General features: G+C 35.7%; 1 pseudogene; it reads left to right on the top strand.

Annotated features, from left to right (window-relative positions):
• Positions 1 to 541: 541 nt before the first annotated feature.
• The window catches only part of LOC105943609, a 15,809-nt pseudogene continuing 6,410 nt past the window's right edge, over positions 542 to 9,940 (top strand).

Genomic DNA, 9,940 nt, shown 5'->3' with positions numbered 1-9,940 from the left:
GTGTCATTGTTTAATTAGTTACATGTTATTTCTTTCTGGTCTCTCACCAGCATGTTAGTTCAGACATGAGTGTGGGCAATAAATGTCTATTAAGGGGCTAAAGGTAGCCCAAGGTAAATTGGCTCTGAATTGAAACATTTCTGACAGGTTATGACTTTCCCAAGTAAAACTTTTACTTTGTTTCCAAGTGGTCTTGCCTAGTCTGGTCATTCATGAACCTTACAATATGTAATATATTATGTCTCCAAAATTATGCACAACTTACCCTCTTTCTGCTTTTCTTTGCCCATTATTACTCTCCCTGCCACACTGACTTTTCTGTTCTGAGGACATGCAATTTAACCATCTTGTGGCTCCTGTCACCTGAGGCTTTCCAGGGCTGAGTCCTTCTCTTTTGCCATGTCTTGAGGCAGAGGAAGCTTCCTCTAATTATAACACCTCAAGGAGCTCGTGACCACCTCCTATTGCATGTCCTTACTCATTGGACTAAAAGTCTCATTTTACTTACATATTTATTGCCTGTCTTCTTCTGACTTCTACAATGTGTACTCCTTGTGAACAGACCTTGCCTTCTTTGACTTCTACAGCATGGTAAGTAGATGTGTGATGTTCAGTGGGCTTAGGTAAATCTAGCTAACTTACCACACCCACCCTACTCTATTAACTTTGAACTTGGACATTTATTCGTGATATGGGAATTGTGTGTGTGTGGGGGGGGGTGATTCTCAGACTGATAGAGCCATTCTCAGCTCTTGGGTGGGCTTTTAACTTGGTTGTTGTTAGGGTGCCAGATACTTGTGATCACAGAAACATTCTACTTAGTGGCCTCCAAGTTCTTATCTCATGAATTCAACTGATGAAATTAATAGATCACAGAGGGCAAGATTTAGGAAGGTTTTATACTAGAGTTTAAGAAGAGGAAAGAAGGCAGAGTGCCTGTATAGCCTGAGGTATTTTTTTTTTAATTTTTTATTTATTTATTTGAGAGCGACAGACACAGAGAGAAAGACAGATAGAGGGAGAGAGAGAGAATGGGCGCGCCAGGGCTTCCAGCCTCTGCAAAAGAACTCCAAATGCGTGCGCCCCCTTGTGCATCTGGCTAACATGGGACCTGGGGAACCGAGCCTCGAACCGGGGTCTTAGGCTTCACAGGCAAGCGCTTAACCACTAAGCCATCTCTCCAGCCCATCCTGAGGTGTTTTTAAGAAGATAAATTACAAACTGAATTCAACAACAAAGGTAAGAGAGGTGTTAGAAGTTACAAAGAGATGGCTCCTGCTGCTTGAGAAAGACACTATAGGTTTCTAAAATGTGAAAAAGACTTATTGAAAAAATTTTCATCTGACAGGGGCAAATAAATAGTTTACAAAACAGATTTTCTTAAGTAAATGTTGTCCATGCAAAAGATACAGCTCTTAACTCAAAGGAGATAGATAGTTTATTCTGGAGCTAAATGAGAGACCATGGTCTGGGAACAGTTTTAGGTTACTCTAATTCCATGTTCCAATGTGCTAACAATTTCATGAAGGTTTTAAAGCTACAGAACAGAGTGAAGTCATAAATCAAGGCACTTCTCAAATACATTGATTGACCAGAAGGTGGGCTATACAACATGTGGATGAATCTCCACCATAGGTTTTAGTTGCTAGCTTGATGACATTCTAAACCCTTTGGTTGGTATAAGCTGGGGGTGGGACTGTTATTACATTCCAAAAAGATCACATCTGACCAACTGATAGTCACAAAGATGTTAGGTCAGATGTGCACAATAAATGGCAATTGAGGGGCTCAAGGTAGAGGAAGATAATTTGGCTGAGAGCTTGCAACATTCTATTTTTCTGTGATCACAGGAATTTTATTAATCTATTCAACCTTGGTGGAAATAGGTGCAGCAGATGCAACACTTTAACACAGCTTCCCTGTTGGCCAAGCATTACGTTTTGGTATGCCCAGGATAAATATTATATTTAATATGCCATATGCAGCTAGTAAGGCTCATTCTTAGGATCTAGTACAGGTGAGGCTGAGTAGTAGGCAGGAAAACACACTTCAGGAGAGAGGAGTTGCTGATAAAGCCATTTAGGAAGAAATGCTTGGATCACGTCAAACCCATTAGACATCATGATCCAGGTATAATTATTTTTTGTTATCTGTGTCTGATATAACATATATGTGTGAATGTTATACTTAAAGTTAAATATAATAAAAAACTCAAAAACACATCTGCCCTAACAAACTTAAGGCAGTAGATGAGAAAGTAGATGAGAAAGAAAAGACATTTTAACCAACTGAACATTACATTTATCTAAATAAATATTTTATATCTATAACATCTTGTTGAGTGGCTAGCTCTAATTATAAGAAAAATTCATTTTCAATATACAAATTATTACAAATCTTACTTATAGATAGTGACTGGATATGTAACTATCTTAGTATAGTTTCAGATCTCCTTGTGGGGAAGTAAATGCACATTTGCATCATAGAAGAAATCAAATAATACAGTATCTTACAACAAACTGCCTTTAATTTTCCATGGACCAAATATTTTAGTGACTGGAATAGAAACAAAAGGTCAGATATGTTACACATTAGGATTTGTAGGCTTTTGAACATAACAATATTACTTATTATGATAGAGCCAGAAAGGGAAATGGGATTCTAATAGGAGTTACTGTTAATCTCAGTTAACTGTGCTATTGGAACCTTAAATATTGACTTAAGAAATATCAGCTCTGTATTATAAAACACTATTAATATTGTTATTATTAATGAATAATTCATTTTGTGTCATTTGTATATAAAGAGTTAACACAAATCTTTTGCAAATCTCTAAGAGCAAAAGAAGTTAAAATTATATTAAAGTTGTCAGAAGTTAAAACATGTCATAGTGCCTCTGACAGCCTTTAATTACTTTTCTCCTGATATTTGTAAACATACTAATTTAATTGGTGGGACCCAAATAAATATATTTATAATATATATAGAAAGATGTCTACTTATTTTTGTTTACAGAATATGGATTAAAAAAACAGAGTTACCCAAGAATGGGGTTATAGTAAATCTTTGTCAATTTAAAATTAAAAGCTTCTTTTGTATTCAAATTATATGTAATGAAAAAATGTAATGATGAAAAAAAGTTGAATGCCTTGAAATATGTAACATAGCTTTAGATCAGGTATGGTGATGCCTCCAGAGGTGTTTCTTTTGCTGAGGATTTGCTTGGATATCAGAGGCCTTCTGCTTTTCCACATGAATTTTGAGATCAATTTTTCTATCTCTGTGAAGAATGATGTTGGGATTTTGATGGGAATTGCATTAAATCTGTAGATAGCCTTTGGAAAGATTGCCATTTTCACAATGTTAATTCTGCCTATCCAGGAACATGGGAGGTCTTTCCATTTTCTTAAGTCCTCCTCAATTTCTTTTTGAGTGTTCTTATATTTTTATTGTATAGATGTTTCACTTCCTTGGTTAATGTTATGCCAAGGTATTTTATTTTATTTTTTGTTGTGTCGAAAATGGGATAATGTCACTTATTTCTTTCTCTATATCTTTGTCATTTGCATATAGAAAGGCTACTGATTTTTGTGCATTGATTTTGTATACTGCTACTTTGCTGAAGGAGTTTATTACCTTTAACAGTTTTGGAATTGAGGCTGTCGGGTTTCTTATATATGGAATCATATCATCTGTGAATAGTGCTAGCTTGTCTTCTTCCTTTCCAAATTGTTAACCCCTTTATTTCTTTCTCTTGTCTTATTGTTTGAGCTAGGACTTCCAGTACTATATTAAAGAGCAGAGGTGAGAATGGACACCCCAGTCTTGTTTCTGAACTTAATGGGAATTCCTCCAGTCCCTCTCCATTAAATATTTTGGGATTTAGGAGCTTTGCAGATGGCCTTTATTGTATTAATATATACAGCTAGCATGCTGATTCTCTCCAATGTTTTGATCATGAAATGCATTTTGTCAAAGGCCTTTACTATCAAAACGATCATGTGGTTTTTGTGTTTAACCTTGTTTATATGGTGTATTACATTGACATTTCTCTATGTTGAACCACCCCTGCATTCCTGGGATGAAGCCCACTTAATCAAGGTAGATAACAGATTTGATGTGTTGTTGAATTCAGTTTGTGAGGATTTTGTTCAAGATCTTTGCGTCTAAGTTCATCAGGGAAATAGGCCTGTAGTTTTCTTTTCTTATGTCACCTCTGGCTGGTTTTAGAATTAGGATGATACTAGCTTCATAGAAGTTGGGGAGCTTTCCCTGATCTCCTATTGTGTGGCCCAGTTTGAGAAATATTGGTTTCAGTTCTTCCATGAAGGTTTGATAGAATAGAGATGAGAAGCCATCTGGTCCTGGACTCTTCTTTTTGGGGAGGTTTTTTATTTTTATCACCTTTTCAATTTTTATGAGTGTGATAGGTTTGTTTAGGAGATTTATCTGCTCTGAGTTTAGCTTTGGTAGATGGTACGTGTCCCAGAATTTATCCATTTCCTCTATATTTTCAAATTTTGCAGAGTACAGGTTTTTGAAGTAAGACTTGATGGTTCTCCCAATTTCACTTATGTCTGTTGTGATCTCTGCTTTTTCATTTCTAATTTTGTTAATTTGAAGTGCCTCTTTTTTTTTTTTTGCTTGATCAAATTGTCCAGGGGTTTGTTAGTCTTGTTTATTTTTTCAAAGGACCAACTTTTTGTTTCATCAATTTTCCTGATTGTTTGCTTACTTTCCAATTCATTAATTTCTGCTCTGATCTTACTTATTTCTGTCTTTTTTTTACATGTTTTTTTTATTAATTAGTTTTGTATTCAGCAAATGCAGTCAGTTTGGTACCATTATTAGGCTCATCTGTGACTTACCCCCTCCCTCTGACCCCTCCTTGTTGAGGTATATGGGTCATGCATTGTGGACTTAGCCCTCAGTTATGGGTAGGATAAATGTCTCTGCATATCATGACCCAACATGTGGCTCTGACATTCTTTCTGCCCCCTCTTCCGCAAAATTTCCCTGAGCCATGTTGGGTTCATTTTTGGTCTGCTTCAATGATGTGGTGTTGGGGGTCTTTGGTTCTCTGGCTGTCTGATTTGGTAGGAGTTGTGCTGGTATCTAGTTCATGAGGAAAACAGCACCCTTGTTGTTTCACCAATTTTTCTTAGTTTCAGTTGGAGCCCTTTTGAGGTATGATGGGGTGGCTCTCTCCTTAGGATCTACATCTATCTGAAAAAGAGAAGCAGATTCTCCAATGGAGAGTAAGTTAGCACCAGGACAAATGAGATAACCCTTACTTTTTTTTTTTTTTAATAGAGAATTTAATAGGTGTAGGCCCTCTTGTAGCCCACGATTGATGGTAGCTTGATAATGGACAGTGGGCTTATGTTTGAATATGGTTCTGACTTGTTTCTCAGCTCTAGCTACAAATCGCATACCACTGAGGGGATCAGTTAGCAAAATCAAGAGCAGCTGGCTCCCCACCATGGCTGTGTGCCACTATTGCACTTGTGTGGACATCACAACAGGTTCTTTGCTGCTAAGTAGGTTAGATGCTTGAATAGATATTGGTCTTTTTCCCCCAGTCACTGATGTAGCACCTTCTGGCACTAGACATGCTGACTGTCTGGGGACTGACTCTCTTCCAGCTTCCAGCCATGACATTCCATTTTACGTGTCTTTCTGTCTGGAGCTTTTTAGGTTGCTTTTCCAGTGCCTTCAGATCTTTAAATCTTTAGAGACAGACCCAGTATATGATCTATTTTAGAGAAGGTTCCATGTGCTGCTGAGAAGAATGTGTGGTCCATGGATTTGGGGTGGAATGTTCAATAGATGTCTGTTAGGTCTAAATGTTCTATGGTTTTGTTGAGCTGTCTCTCTTCCCTGTTGGGTTTCTTTTTGGATGATCTATCTATTGCTGATAATGCTGTATTGAAGTCCCCAACTATGATGGTGTTGGTGGTTATTTCTATTTTATTGTTGAGTAGGTATTGTTTTATGAATTGTGATGCACCTATCTTTGGTGCATAAAGATTGATGATTGTGAGCTGGGTTGAAGTGCATGCCTTTAGTACCAGAACTTGGGAGGCAGAGGTAGGAGAATTGCCATGAGTTCAAGGCCACCCTGAGACTACATATTGAATTGGGTCAGCCTGAGCTAGAGTGAGACCCTACCTTGAAAAATCAAAACAAAAACAAACAAACAAACAAAAAAAGATTGATGCTTGTAATATCCTCTTGCTGGATTGTTCCCTTGATCAGTAGGAAGTGGCCTTCTTTGTCTTTTTTGATTATTTTTTGTTTGAAATCTATTTTATCCTATGTTAGTATGTCTTGACCTGATTGTTTCTTATTCCAATTTGCTTGGAATATCATTTTCCACCCTTTCACCCTGAGGAGTTGTCTATTTTTAGTGGTGACGTGGGTTTCTTTTTCTTTTCTTTTCTTTTCTTTTCTTTTCTTTTCTTTTCTTTTCTTTTCTTTTCTTTTCTTTTCTTTCTTTCTTTCTTTCTTTCTTTCTTTCTTTCTTTCTTTTTTTTTTTTTGATGTAAGTTCTCACTCTAGTCTAGGCTGACCTGTAATTAACTATGTAGTCACAGGGTGGCCTTAAACTCATGGTGATTCTCCTACGTCTGCCTCCAGAGTGCTGGGATTAAAGGCATGCACTACCACACCTGGCTAGAGGTGAGTTTCTTGAAGACAACAGATTGAGGGATCTAATTTTCTGAGCTACCCTGTTAGTTTGTATCTCTTCATGGGTGAATTATAGCTATTGATATTTAGGTAATGACTGCAAGGTTTGATTTGATCCCTTCCATATTATGTTGGTTTATGTAGTTTGGTGTTTTCATAGACTTGGAAGATTTTTGTGCCTTCTCTGAGTTAGGTTATTGTGATTTGCTTCTTGCAGGTACTTGAGGTTGATTATTTGATTCTTCTGTGTGGAGAATTTCCTGAAATTCTCTCTTTAGGTTTGGTTTTGTGTTCATATAGTTGTAAAGTTGAGTTTTGTCATGGAAGATTTTTCTTTTGCCATCTATTTTGAGAGATACCTTTGTGGGGTAGAGAGTAGTTTGGGTTGGAAGCCATAAGTTCTTAGAATTTGCAGTGTTCCATTCCAGACTCTTTTGGCTTTCAGGGTTTACATTAAGAAGTCTTAGTGATTTTGATGGGGTTACCTTTAAACGTGATGTGTTGTTTTTCCTTAGCTGCTTTTGGGACTTTCTCTTTGTTGTCGACGTGTAGAGTCTTAATGACAATATGTCTTGGAGAATTACTCCTTTGGTCCAATCTGTTTGGAGTTCTGTTAGCTTCTTGTATCTTGATGTGCCTTTCTTTTGAGAGTGGGAAAATTTTCTTTGATTATTTTGTTGAATAATGCCTTTGGCCTGAATTTCTTCCCCTACTGGTATTCCCATAATCTGAATGTTAGGACATTTGAGGGTGTCCCACATTTCATTGTAGAAACACTGCAAGCAATTCTGAATTTTTCTTATTACTTTAAAAGACCTTCAAAATTTTCTTTAATAAGATGGCATTGATGAATAAAATATGTTACTATACATATACACAATGTTTACAGGGCACTCTAACATAAAGAAGATAATGTGCTGAGTGTGGTGGCACACACCTTTTAATCCCAGCACTCAGGAGGCAGAGCTGGGAGGATCGCCATGAGTTCGAGGCCACCCTGGGACTGCATGTGAATTCCAGGTCAGCCTGAGCTAGAGTGAAACAGAAGAAGAAGATAATGGATGTTCTCTAAAAGTGTGTTATCTTAGATTTAGAAGAACTAAATGCTAATGTCTTAAGGAAGCCAAAAATTTTGGTAAATGCTAACAAGTTACCAGCATCATTTATTTATTTAACTAGTACTTTTGAGGATTTAATATTTGGAGCTGAAGAGATAAGTTAGCAGTTAAAGCACTTGCCTGCAAAGCCTAAAAACCCAGGTTCAGTTCTCCAGTACCCACATAAAGGTAGATGCACAAAATGGTCCATGCATCTGGAGGCTTTTTTGTAGTGGATGGAGGCCCTGGCACATAACATTTTCTCTCTCTGTGCCTGTCTCTCTTCTCTCTCTCTCTCTCTCTTTGGAAAGAATGGAAGAAAGAAGAAAGAAGAAAGAAAGAAAGAGAAGAAGGAAAGTAAGAAAGAGACGAAAGAAAGGAAGAAACCTTGTTGTAATTGTAAAAGTAGATGTCATTTAGCAAACAAAATAAAGGCTTAATCTAATGGAAAACATAAATTTAAAATTTTTGTTTGTTAACCATTTATTATGCATTAATAATAATATAGTAATACCTAGGAAATCTATTGTTGGAAACAGAATTAGTCATTTTGTAAATATTACTAAAAGTAAATTCATATTCAACAAATTTGAATTTTGGATTATAAAATTAATAACCTGTATTATTAACATCTTATTCAGGAATTTAGTAAATTTTATCTAGAGATATTTTATTTAACATTTTAAGTCTCCAAATAGGTATTATTATTTTTATAGCTCTAAAACTAGTTCTTTGGGGCTGGAGCGATGGCTTAGTGGTTAAGCACCTGCCTGTGAACCCTGGTTCTTGGCTCGATTCCCCAGGACCCACGTTAGCCAGATGCACAAGGGAGCGCATGCATCTGGAGTTTGTTTGCAGTGGCTGGAGGCCCTGGCATGCCCATTCTCTCTCTGTCTCTATCTGCCTCTTTCTCTCTCTGTCACTTTCAAATAAATAAGTAAAAATAACTTTTAAAAAAAATTAAAAATAAAACTAGTTCTTTGGATAGGAGGAAATGGCTTTCTCCTTTTCAGTGTTACCATGGAAAAGAAAATCGTTATCAAAGGCAATCAAAGCAGAATGACATATTGGCATCTCTGTTTTAAAACCTTTTATGGTTAATCTTTGGAACTCTGTAGGCAAGTATATTATTTATTCAATGCTAATGTTAATTACTCAAGGCAACCAAAAAGCAAAGATATGTCATTATCTCAATTTTTGGATTTAGGTCTAGAGGAAACTTACCTTTCCTCAACTCCCCAGGTAAGAGCAACTGTGGTAAAGCAGAGGTTTGAGTCCTAAGATCCAATCTAAGAAATAAGAACAATTGTTAACTTTGAATTATAACAAGTCCTTACTAAAAATTAAATCTTGATTAAGCTTATTTAATTACATATACTTTTTTGTTAAAAATTTTAACTACATTATTCTTTAAAAGGAATTTGGACTAACTTAAGTTTTTATCTATATTACTATACTTGTAAGTAATAGTTGACATAATGTAAGCATTATAAAATTAATGTAAATACAACATATAACTATATAGAGAGATGAACTAACTAAAAACCAAAGATTTTTTAAATTTTTTATTTATACCTATCATTTCTAGAGATTCTCAATCTATTTTTTTTATAATTGTTTAATATTTTAATGACTCAGAAGAACTACAAGACCTCAAAGCCACAGCAGAGTTGGATTTACCTTCAAGTACTCTACATAGTTCTGAAAAGCTCAATCAAAATGACAAATGGAGAGTAAGAACCCAGGATGGGGGCAAGGAAGAGGAAAAAGAGGTACCACCAAATGTTATACTCATGCAAAATGTGTGGTTAATAATAATAATAAAAAAAAAATTAATTATGTTGAGACATAAAAAATGAAAGTATTTGGAATGTTGAGTCTTAGTAAGAAGTATATAAAGATATAAGTAATAATCACCATGTGTTCTGTGACAGGCCAGGGTAGAAATAAATGGTCTAAATATAAATCATCATTCTTATGCTTTTGTTTCATCTGATATATGACACCATATCTAATATTTCACAATTAGCATCATTTTAGGTTTATGTTTATTTTCTTTTTTTATCATTATATTCATTTTTTAAAATTTAATTTATTAGTTTTCTTTTCAGCAAATACAGGCAGTTTGGTACCATTGCTTAGGCTCATCCATG

The sequence above is a fragment of the Jaculus jaculus genome, chromosome 8 (assembly GCF_020740685.1).
Source record: "Jaculus jaculus isolate mJacJac1 chromosome 8, mJacJac1.mat.Y.cur, whole genome shotgun sequence".
Classification (NCBI taxonomy): Eukaryota; Metazoa; Chordata; class Mammalia; order Rodentia; family Dipodidae; genus Jaculus; species Jaculus jaculus.
This window is presented reverse-complemented; position numbering and strand designations above follow the sequence as displayed.